The following is a 12,681-nucleotide window of genomic DNA, read 5'->3' as shown; positions in this document are numbered from 1 at the left end:
CTAAGGGAGCCATGGGTTTAGTTTTCTCTGTCTGTTGTCTAAGGGCATTGTTTTTGGATGATAAGGATGTTGATTATTAATACGTAACCTACACTACCGGTCAAAAGTTTTACAATACCTACTCATTCAAGAATCTTTCTTTATTTTGACTATTTTCTATATTGTAGAATAAAAGTGAAGACATCAAAACTATGAAATAACACATGGAAGTAACAAAGGAGTTCCAACATATGCTAAGCACTTTTTTGGCTGCTTTTCCTTCACTCTGCGGTCCAACTCATCCCAAACCACCTCAATTTGGTTGAGGTTGGGGGATTGTGGAGACCAGGTCATCTGATGCAGCACTCAATCACTCTCCTTCTTAATAAAATAGCCCTTACACAGCCTGGAGGTGTGTTGGGTCATTGTCCTGTTGAAAACAAATGATAGTCTCACTAAGCCCAAACCTGATCGGATGGCGTATTGCTGCAGAATGCTGTGGTAGCCATGCTGGTGTCAGGGCTCTCGTCGTAATGAGGATCGGACCAAAGCGCAGCGTGGTAAGTGTTCATGATCTTTTATTAACCAAAACACTTGAACAAAATAACAACAGTTCTGTAAGTTGCATAAACTATACAGAAAACAACTACCCACATCTAAGGTGGCAAAACAGGCTGCCTAAGTATGATTCCCAATCAGAGACAACAATCGACAGCTGCCTCTGATTGGGAACCACACTCGGCCAAACACAAAGAAATACAACACATAGAATGTCCACCCCACATCACACCCTGACCTAACCAAATAGAGAAAAAAACGGCTCTCTAAGGTCAGGGCGTGAACAGTACCCCCCCCCCCACCCACAAAGGTGCGGACTCCCGGCCGTAACCTGACTATAGGGGAGGGTCCGTGGGGCATCTACTTCAGCGGCGGCCTCGTGCGGGACACAGACCCCGCTCCACCTCTGGCTCATCCCACTTTGGTGTGCCTCTGGTGCGGGGACCTTCGTTGCCGACCCCGGACTGGGGACTTCTCTGCAGGCCCGGACTGGGGACCCTCGCTCGCAGGCCCGACTGGGGACCCTCGCTGCAGGCCGGACTGGGACCCTCGTTGTAGGCCCCGGACTGGGGACCCTCGTTGTAGGCCCCCTGGACTTGGGGACCCTCGTTGCAGGCCCCACCGGACTGGGGACCTCGTTGTAGGCCCCGGATGGAGGACCCCTCCGCGCCTCAGGCCCCGGACTGGGGACCCTCGTCGCTGGAGGCTCCGAACTAAGGATCATCGCTGGAGGCCCCGGACTGGGGACCCTCGCCCCGCAGGCCCCAAACTGGGACCCTCGCTGCAGGCCCCGGACTGGGGACCCTCGTTGTAGGCCCCGGACTGGGGACCCTCGTTGTAGGCCCCGGACTGGAGACCCTCGTTGCAGGCCCCGGACTGGGGACCCTCGTTGTAGGCCCCGGATGGAAGCCCTCGCTGCAGGCCCCGGACTGGGGACCCTCGTCGCTGAGGCTCCGAACACTAAGGATCATCGCTGGAGGCCCCGGATGGGGACCTCGCTGCAGGCCCCGGACTGGGGACCCGTCGCTGCAGCCCGGCCCAACTGGGGACCCTCGCTGCAGGCCCCGGACTGGGAACCCCTCGCTGCCAGGCCCTGGACTGGGAACCCCTCGCTGCAGGTACCAGACCTGAACCCTTGCTGCAGGCCCCGCACTGGGGACCCTCTCTGCAGGCCCCCGCACTGGGGGATCGTCGCTGGGGCTCCGGACTGGGGATCGTCGCTGGAGGCTTGGACGGATCCTGCAGGTTCGGACTGACCCGTCGTTGGAGCGACTGAGCGGCCTGGGAGGTTCCGGACTTCTGTGTGGGCCCCGTCAGTTGGACGGTTTTCCGGACTGTGGCCCGTCGTTGGGACGGTTCCGGACTGTGGCCCGTCGTTGGAGGTTCCGGACTGTGGACCGTCGTTGGAGGTTCCGGACTGTGGACCGTCGTTGGAGGTTCCGGACTGTGGACCGTCGTTGGAGGTTCCGGACTCTGGGCTGGGAACTGTCGCCGGAAGCTCTGGACTGGGAACTGTCGCCGGAAGCTCTGGACTGAGGAGACGCACTGGAGGCTTGATGCGTGGGACCGGTACCGGTGGCACCGGGCTGATGACACGCACCTCAGGGCGAGTGCGGAGAGGAGGCACAGGACGTACTGGACTCTGGAGGTGTACTGGAAGCCTGGTGCGTGGAGCTGCCACAGGGCTCACGAGGCTGGGGAGACCTACTGGAGGCCTGGTACGTGGAATCGGAACAGGTCTCACTGGACTGGGGAGATGCACTGGAAGCCTGGTGCGTGGAGCAGGAACCAGATACAATGGGCCGTGGAGGCGCACTGGAGGTCTCAAGCGTAGAGCTGGCACAACCCGTCCTGGCTGGATGGTTACTTTGGCCCGGCACGTACGGGGCGCAGGCACAGGACGCACTGGGCTGTGCAGACGCACTGGAGACACAGTGCGCAGAGCCGGCGCAGGATATCCTGGGCTGTAGAGACGTCCTGGAGGTCTGGAGAGCAGGGCTGGCACACTCCGTCCTGGCTCGATGCCCACTCTAGCCCGGCCGATGCGAGGAGCTGGGATATAGTGCACCGGGCTAAGAACACGTACTGGAGACACCATGCGCTCCACCGCATAACACGGTGCCTGACCAGTACGACGCCCGCCACGGTAAGCATGGGGAGTTGGCTCAGGTCTCCAACCTGGCTCAGCCAATCTCCCCGTGTGCCCCCCCAAAACATTTTTTGGGAGTGGCCTCCCGGTCTTTAGTGCCAGTCTTGTTCCCGTGTAATCCCTGGCCCTTTTCCTAGCTGCCTCCGCCTTCCTTTCTGCTTCGACCTGCTCCCATGGCAGGTAATCTTTTCCAGCCAGGATCTCCTCCCACGTGTAGGATCCTTTGCCGTCCAGGATGTCCTCCCATGTCCAGTCCTCCTTACCCCGCTGCTTGGTCCTTCGGTGGTGGGTAGTTCTGTAACGGCTGTTTGAAGAAGAGGACCAAGGTGCAGCGTGCATGTAGTTCCACATCGTTTAATAAAGTGAAACCGAAACAATCAAAAAACAAACAGGTAAACAGCAAAGAACATGACGCAACCGAGGTGCACACAAACACACACGGAAAATAACTACCCACAAAACCCATGTGGGCAAGAGCTACCTAAGTATGGTTCTCAATCAGAGACAACGATAGACAGCTGCCTCTGATTGAGAACCACACCCGGCCAAACAACAAAGAAATACAAAACATAGAACACCAAACATAGAATGCCCACCCCAACTCACGCCCTGATCAAACCAAAATAGAGACATAAATAGGATCTCTAAGGTCAGGGCGTGACATTGCGATAATGGTCCTTTTCACTAATGGAACATTTGCGCTTATAGCCTAATGCCATGTGCACATTGCTGCGCTTATAATGTGAAGAAATAGCCTAATAGTTTATCAACATTTTAAGCTGAACGTTCTGATCTGTTCTGTCAGCCACATTCCGTCCGCCACAATTTTTTGATGCTAGTGGTTGTAATAATTTGGGATCTATTGCACCCCACATCTGTCCCAGACAATGATTAGAGTATTTATTTCTCGCTTAGAATAGAATAGGTCGGCTTTTGTACTATGGGGGATAGTAGATTGACATAAGCTAGTGCTTTTGCTGTTCTTTAGTTCTACGCATCTTGTTGGCTGACGAAAACTAAATGTGGACAGTTCTTCCAATATCTTCAATATGCACCTCGGAATTGGATAAGGACGCGCTATCACGTTTCAGGTTAGACCCAGATGCAGACAACGTCGAAGTAGCAATAGTTTATTAATCAAACAGGAGCAGGCAAAAAGCAGGTCAAGGGCAGGCCGAGATCGGTAATCCAGATAGGTGGGGCAAAGGTACAGGACGGCAGGCAGGCTCAGGGTCAGGGCAGGCAGAATGGTCAACACCGGGAAAACTAGGAAACAGGAACAACCAAGAGACAGGAGCAGAGGGGAAAACGCTGGTAGGCTTGACGAAACAAAACAAACTGGCAGCAGACAAACAGAGAACACAAGTTTAAATACACAGGGGATAATGGGGAAGATGGGCGACAACTGGAGGGGGGTGGAGACCATCACAAAGACAGATGAAACCGATCAGGGAGTGACACACGCACTGTTGCATCTCCGGTGTGTTTGTCTTCACTTGTAGCCTGTGATGGAGAGCCATGTGAGTGAGAGGAGCTTCGGATTGAGAAGCACTCAGCGAGAAGTGCACAAGCCAGCACCCTGGGCCTCAAAATGCATGGTTTTCTTTAGTGTGCATTACGGCAACAAAGGGGATGCCGCCGTTAAATTCAAGGCATTATCAACTGCTTGTCAAATTGTGAATGAGAGACTATTGGAGTGTGTACAGCCTGCGCAAAAAACTAAGCAGTGCTCATGGCTTTCAAATGCATTTTTTCAAATCATTTTTAGAGTCTCATCATGCAGCTTTACACGGAACCCAAACCGGCCGCGCGCCATCGTGCATACATTTATTTTGTCCCTCCACACCAAACGCGATCACGACACACAGGTTAAAATATCAAAACAAACTCTGAACCAATTACATTGACAATCACCGGCTGATGAAATTTCGTGACCGCCACAACCCTAATTATACCACCCATAAAATCATTCAAAGCTGCACTGTCTGTTGTGGATCATCATTCTCCCAAGTCGGCCTATAATAACGTGGCCACATATGCTCCCAGCAGGCCAAATCATTCAGGAAAGCCTTAACTAAATATTTGTAATTTCACTTAACGTATTACGTTTTATGTGTGGCATAAAAACAACCAATCTGATTAGGCTACTAGTCTCCTGTAGGCTAACCTGTTTACTTTCATCCCAAATATAATTCCAGCATACAAACTGCAGCGGCCCCGGGCCGGCCCTAGCCTTTTGGGGCCCTAGGCATGATTTGGTTGGGTTCCCCGCCCAACCTCACGGGCAAAACATTTTGGTGCCCCCCCCCATATATACAGAAAAACCTGTTGTTGTAAATTTAGCATCAAAATGTTGAAAATCTGATTTCCACTTAGCTGATGATTGTCTGCAGCCGGCTCTGAGCAGCCGTCTCTCTCGTAGTGTAATGAAACCGACAGGGAGAGTTAGCTCGTCCGTGGTGGTCGGCAAACCCTCAACCTTCTTGCCCTTTGCCCTGCGTGGCAATAACTGTGCCACAAAAGCATGCAGAAGTGGCAAAGTCGATGTCCACTTTTTATAAACACCGGGTCGCTACAGTTATTGTTATTTGTGGGTAGTTAACATTATTCAGGAATAATACTGAACTACTCAGACCACCAGTCGTTGTTGTTCTCAATCATTAATGAGATAAGTCATAGAGGAAAATAAATTCCACCACCTGTAAATTACATGATTCCACAAACTACATGCAACATAATTTATTGCTCAGTTGGAAGTAAATGATTTTTGGGCCAAAACCTGTGCAGCGTTTGAAGATCAAAGTTTGTTTGGCTTAAAACAGACATGTTTGCTCTGATGAAAGAGTAGGCCAGAGTAGCACTGGCCCTTGTTATCAGCCCTGTCGCTCTCTGTCTGGGGCCAGAAGCACTTTCACCATACACGGACGCACACACTGCATGCGGGTACGCAGGCACAGGCACATGCAGAGGCGTGCATGTGCTCACACATACATAACCGAATACACATGGGGTCAGATGAGCTGATTCAGAAAAAGAGACTGGTTTAAACAGCTTCTGTCTGACCTTTCTTGGCCTCACCCATTTACACCCATACCTCCTAATGACAAAGTGAAAACATGTTTTTGTCTCACCCATCTACACCAATCCCCCCTAATGACAAAGTGAAAACATGTTTTTGTCTCACCCATCTACACCAATCCCCCCTAATGACAAAGTGAAAACATGTTTTTGTCTCACCCATCTACACCAATCATCTCTAATAAATTGATATTTTTGGGGCGGCAGGTGGTTATCCTAGTGGTTAGAGCGTTGGGCCAGTAACCGAGAGGTTGCTGGATCGAATCCCTGAGCTGACAAGGTACAAATCTGTCGTTCTGCCCCTGAACAAGGCAGTTAACCCACTGTTCCCTGGTAGGCCGTCATTGTAAATAAGAATTTGTTCTTTACTAACTTGCCTAGTTAAATTAAAAACTAAACTCCTCCTCTCCAGGTTACTACTAAAGTACTACCACCACCAGATAACCTTAGGAATGCTAACCAATCACAGATTCACTGATGACGATATTAGCCTAGCCATGTCTGAATTTACTCTTCTCTCTCACTGTTTGCCTGCCCGGTCCCACCTACCTGTCTACCCACCTGTCTGTAGAATAAGGTCTATCCACTGGAAGGGAAGGAAGCAAGAGATGGGGATTATTCTGAACTACAAGTACTATTTTTCATCTTCTTTTGCAAGCCAAGAAGTAACGGGATCATGTTTATGATATTTTTTATATCATTATTATTAGCATTCTTACAGAAAACATATAAAATATGAATATAAATATAAAGGTAGAATTGTGTGAATTAGTCTGATATGAGAGGCTTGCGTCACAATTATGATATTATTATTGTTATGCTTATCTCTCCCTGTTCATAATGCTGTAAATTAATTTTCTTTTCACATTGAGAAATGATTTCATTATTATAAATATATATGTATTACGTCTAATACTGAACAACACATGAAAATTAAGCTCAGCTGTGAGAGAAACTGTGATTTCCACTGATAGAAGAGCAGCAAGTTCTTACAAAACAAAACTGTGTAAGTCTGTCCCAAATCCCACCATATTCCCTATACAAGACACTACTTTTGACCAGAGCCCTGTGGGCCATGGTCAAATGTATTCAAATCAAATCAAATGTTATTTGTCACATGTGCCGAATACAACAGGTGTAGACCTTACAGTGACATTTTTACTTACAAGCCCTAACCAACAATGCAGTTAAAAAATCACAAAAAACAAGACCTATATATTTTTTCAAATAAAAATAAGAAATAAAAGTAACAAATAATGAACGTGTGGGTAGAGTTATTAAAGTGACTCTGCATAGATAATAACAGAGAGTAGCAGCAGTGTAAAAGAGAGAGGGGGGGGGCAATTGAAATAGTCTGGGTAGCCATTTGATGAGAGGTTCAGGAGTCTTGTGGCTTGTTTATAAGCCTCTTGGACCTAGACTTGGTGATCCGGTACCGCTTGCCGTGCGGTAGCAGAGAGAACAGTCTATGACTAGGATGGCTGGAGTCATTGATCATTTTTAGGGCCTTCCTCTGACACCGCCTGGTGTAGAGGTCCTGTATGGCAGGAAGCTTGGCCCCAGTGATGTACTGGGTCGTACGCACTACCCTGTGTAATGCCTTGCGGTTGGTGGCCGAGCAGTTGCCATACCAGGCAGTGATGCAACCAGTCAGGATGCACCCGATGGTGCAGCTGTAGAACCTTTTGAGGATCTGAGGACCCATACCAAATCCTTTCAGTCTCCTGAGGGTGAATAGGTTTTGTCATGCCCTATTCACGACTGTCTTGGTGTGCTTGGACCATGTTAGTTTGTTGGTGATGTGGACACCAAGGTACTTGAAGCTCTCAACCTGCTCCACTATAGCCCCATCGATGAGAATGAGGGTGTGCTCGGTCCTCCTTTTCCTGTAGTCCACAATCATCTCCTTTGTCTTGATCACTTTGAGAGAGAGAGAGAGGTTGTTGTCCTGGCACCACACAGCCTGGTCTCTGACCTCCTCCTTATAGGCTGTCTCGTCATTGTCGGTCATCAGGCCTACCACTGTTGTGTCATCGGCAAACTTAATGATGGTGTTGGAGTCGTGTCTGGCCGAGCAGTCATGAGTGAACAGGGAGTACAGGAGGGGCTGAGCACGCACCCCTGAGTGGCCCCCGTGTTGAGGATCAGCGTGGTAGATGTGTTGCTACCTACCCTTACCACCTGGGGGCGGCCCGAAAGGAAGTCCAGGATCCAGTTGCAGAGGGAGGTGTTTAGTCCCAGGGTCCTTAGCTTACTGATGAAATTTGTGGGCACTATGGTGTTGAACGCTGAGCTGTAGTAAATGAATAGCATTCTCACATAGGTGTTCCTTTTGTCCAGGTGGGAAAAGGCAGTGTGGAGTGCAATATAGATTGCATCATCTGTGGATCTGTTAGGGCGGTATGCCAGTTGGAGTGGGTCTAGGGTTTCTGGGATAATGGTGTTGATGTGAGCCATTACCAGCCTTTCAAAGCACTTCATGGCTACAGACCTGAGTGCTAACATCGGTAGTAATTATTTATTTAAAAAATGATTTAACCTTTATTTAACTATGCAAGTCAGTTAAAAACAAAGTCTTATTTACAATGACTGCCTACACCAGCCAAACCCGAACAACGCTGGGCCAATTGTGTGCTGCCCTATGGGACTCCCAATCACGGCCGGTTGTGATACAGCCATATTTAGGCAGGTTACCTTCGTGTTCTTGGGCACAGGGACTACGGTGGTCTGCTTGAAACATTTTGGTATTACAGACTCAGACAGGGATAGGTTAAAAATGTCAGCGAAGACACTTGCCAGTTGGTCAGCGCATGCTCGGAGTTCACGTCCTGGTAATCCATCTCACCTAAAGGTCTTACTCGCATCGGCTGCAGAGAGCGTAATCACACAGTCGTCCGGAGCAGCTGATGCTCTCATGCATGTTTCAGTGTTACTTGCCTCGAAGAGAGCATAGAAGTAATTCAGCTCGTCTGGTAGGCTAGTGTCACTGGGCAGTTCTCGGCTGTGCTTCCCTTTGTAGTCTGTAATAGTTTGCAAGCGCCCCCACATCCGACGAGCGTCGGAGTCAGTGTAGTACGATACGATCTTAGTCCTGTATTAACGCTTTGCAGTTTGCGGTCTGCAGCTTGTCGTGAGATACTCTACCTCAGGCGAGCAAAACCTTGAGACTTCCTTAAATATCGTGCACCAGCTGTTGTTTATAAATATATATACACTGCTCAAAAAAATAAAGGGAACACTAAAATAACACATCCTAGATCTGAATGAATGAAACATTCTGTCACGTTCTGACCATAGTTCTTGTGTGTTTTGCTTGTTTTAGTGTTGGTCAGGACGTGAGCTGGGTGGGCATTCTATGTTGTGTGTCTTGTTTGTCCGTTTCTATGTTTGGCCTAATATGGTTCTCAATCAGAGGCAGATGTTTTGTGTTGTCTCTGATTGGGAATCATATATAGGTGGCTTGTTTTGTGTTGGGGATTGTGGTTGGTTGTTTCCTGTCTCTGTGTTTTCGCTGCACCAGATAGGGCTGTTTTGGTTTGCCACGTTTTGTTATTTTGTAATTGTTGTAAGTGTTCACAGTTTCGTTTGTAATTAAACATGTTGAACACGAGCTACGCTGCGTCTTGGTCCGATCCCTGTTACACCTCCTCTTCAGACGAAGAGGAGGAAGGCTGCCGTTACACATTCTTATTAAATACTTTTTTCTTTACATAGTTGAATGTGCTGACTACAAAATCACACAAAAATTATCAATGGAAATCAAATGTATCAACCCATGGAGGTCTGGATTTGGTGTCACACTCAAAATTAAAGTGGAAAACCACACTACAGGCTGATCCAACTTTGATGTAATGTCCTTAAAACAAGTCAAAATGAGGCTCAGTAGTGTGTGTGGCCTCCACGTGCCTGTATGACCTCCCTACAACGCCTGGGCATGCTCCTGATGAGGTGGCGGATGGTCTCCTGAGGAATCTCCTCCCAGACCTGGACTAAAGCATCCGCCAACTCTTGGACAGTCTGTGGTGCAACGTGGCGTTGGTGGATGGAGCGAGACATGATGTCCCAGATGTGCTCAATTGGATTCAGGTCTGGGGAACGGGCGGGCCAGTCCATAGCATCAATGCCTTCCTCTTGCAGGAACTGCTGACACACTCCAGCCACATGAGGTCTAGCATTGTCTTGCATTAGAAAGAACCCAGGGCCAACCGCACCAGCATATGGTCTCACAAGGGGTCTGAGGATCTCATCTCGGTACCTAATGGCAGTCAGGCTATTTAGGATATCGCCTATTTTGACTTTGCAGCTGTCCCATCTAGCGAAAATCGCTCAGTTGTACGTCCAGTGCAAAATTTATGACCATAAACTTCAACTTGCCTTCTGGTCTACTAGTTCTACCATAACTGGGGGAACTCAGGCAAGTACTCTACAAGACCTTTAGACCGTATGGCTTGTCAATAGTTAGAAATAAAGTGGCTACACACCTTAATTCCCCATAGTGTGCCTCTATTGTTTACAATTTATGAAACTTTACAGGAAGACCATTGAGTGAGCTGGATCTAGTAAATGAAGGGGTATTCAAATGTAGACTTTTCTATATTGCCATTTCTTTGAATATATCCATTATAATGAGCCTGATAAATGAACTTGCCTGGCTCAGAGAAGCTGTCAGTTCATCACGTTCATATGCATGGGCACAGTGGAGATTGCAAAACAATAAGCACACAGATAGGCACACGGCAAGTCTTATATTAACCCCGGCTGTACAAAAGCCAATGCTAGGCTAGTAGCATGGGGAAATATTGTCTTGACCCATTTCCCGAGGGCGATTAAGTTTATAAATTGACTGGGCTGTCGGACAGAGGATCCACATTGATAAATGAACAATGAAAGAGTTATTAACAGGCATTACCTGTGGAATGCGGGGATTTTGGGTGCTATAACTCCCTGCTATCAACCAATCAGGATCCAAACACATTTTATAATGGGTGTTTTGAGGGTACGTAATATAATCTATAGATTGAACCTCCCCATTCAAGTCAACAATGACATAATGGGTGGCCTGCAAGCCATTGCGAGTGTCCCATGAGTTTACCAGTTAAATTGACAGGATTAGAGGTTCAACGCCTTTTCTATAGATTAAATGTATATGATTCTATTACTATACAATGAGGTCTGTGCTAATAGTGTTAGTGTTGCCCAACTCATTCATAGCTATATGAATATACACTGAGTGTACTAAACATTAGGAACAGCTTCCTAATATTGAGTTGCACCCCCTTTTTCCCTCAGAACAGCCTCAATTAGTCGGGGCATGGACTCTACAAGGTGTCGAAAGCATTCCACCACTTTTGTTGACTCCAAAGCTTCCCACAGTTGTGTCAAGTTGGCTGGATGTCCTTTGGGTTGGTGGACCATTCTTGATACACACAGGAAACTGTTTCAGTGTGAAAAACCCAGCAGCATTGCAGTTCTTGACACATTCAAATTGGTGCGCCTGGCACCTACTACCATACCTTATTCAAAGGCACTTCAATCTTTTGTCTTTCCCATTCACCCTCTGACTGGCACACATACACAATCCTTGTCTCAATTGTCTCAAGGCTTAAAAATCCTTATTTAACCTGTCACCTCCCCTTCCTATACACTGACTGAAGTGGATTTAACAAGTGACATCAATAAGGGATCATAGTGTTCACCTGGATTCTGTCTCATTGAAAGAGTGTTCATAATGTTTTGGACACTCATATACTCAACCATGTTGTCAACCATGTTGTTTTTCTGTTCAATTAATTTAGGCAATAGTAAAGTTTCCACAACTTTCCACTGTGTAAGCAAGCAGGTTTTACATTCAACCAAACCTGCCTCGACCATAATGAAGTCGAAAGTTGTCCTGAATGACTTTTCTAAGAAGAGAGCAGCTATTGTGACATTTCATTGAGTACTGGGTAGAAGTCTAGCTATACTGACATTTCGTTGAGTACTGGGTAGAAGTCTAGCTATACTGACATTTCACTGAGTATGGTAGAGTCTAGCTATTACTGAATTTCATGAATACTAGGTAGACGTCTAGTATACTGACTTCTTGGGGTAGTACTGGGTAGAAGTCTAGCTATACTGACATTTCATTGAGTACTGGGTAGAAGTCTAGCTATACTGACATTTCATTGAGTCTATCGTTCTATCGTTCAGTAAAGAGGAATAAGGCCTACTTTACACAAAGCTTGTGGTGATGGTACGAGGGAGGCTCTTTGTGTGTGTGCATGTGTTTGTTCGGTGAAGGGAACCCAGTTCATTCACACAGGCAATCTAGGACTTATCTGCTCCAAGGGCGAGCAAATAAAAGCGGCCTGCTTGTCCTGGTACATTTTATCAAGCCCCCTCTCTCTCTTGCTCGCTCTCCCTCTGCTCTCCCTCTGCTCTTTCTCTCTCTGTTTCTCGCAAACAAACCAGGAGCCAAATCCTTCCTCTGGCTCCCTCAGGATCTGGGCTGTCTAATAAAACGTTACTGAGGTCATCTGGATCGTGTTCAGTATCAAGAAAACATTTTGAAACATAGAGGGACAACCTGAACACAACCCTGCTAGGAAAGGATCTAATCTGCTACACAATTGTAATGTAACCAACTGATAGGCCTACTACTTTAGTTTTCCACAAAAGACAGGTTTAGTGAAGAGAAATATATCCAAGGTGCTGTGTGTCATTTCAATCAGTGACCTGTCAATGACCGACAGAGCTCTGGATTTTCCTGGATTTCCTTGACATCAGTTGACCTCTGTTGGGACTTGACACTGTAATTCAGAGTAACAATTACATTTTGTCATATCATGTACACCAGGACGAATTTTCGATACTCCCTGACTGTCTAGCTTTAATTTAGGTGATTATTGGCAAGCTGGACACAGTCAAAAAATGCAATA

This window comes from Salvelinus sp. IW2-2015, linkage group LG4q.1:29 (assembly GCF_002910315.2).
Source record: "Salvelinus sp. IW2-2015 linkage group LG4q.1:29, ASM291031v2, whole genome shotgun sequence".
Taxonomy (NCBI): Eukaryota; Metazoa; Chordata; class Actinopteri; order Salmoniformes; family Salmonidae; genus Salvelinus; species Salvelinus sp. IW2-2015.
Note: the sequence above shows the minus strand (reverse complement) of the source record.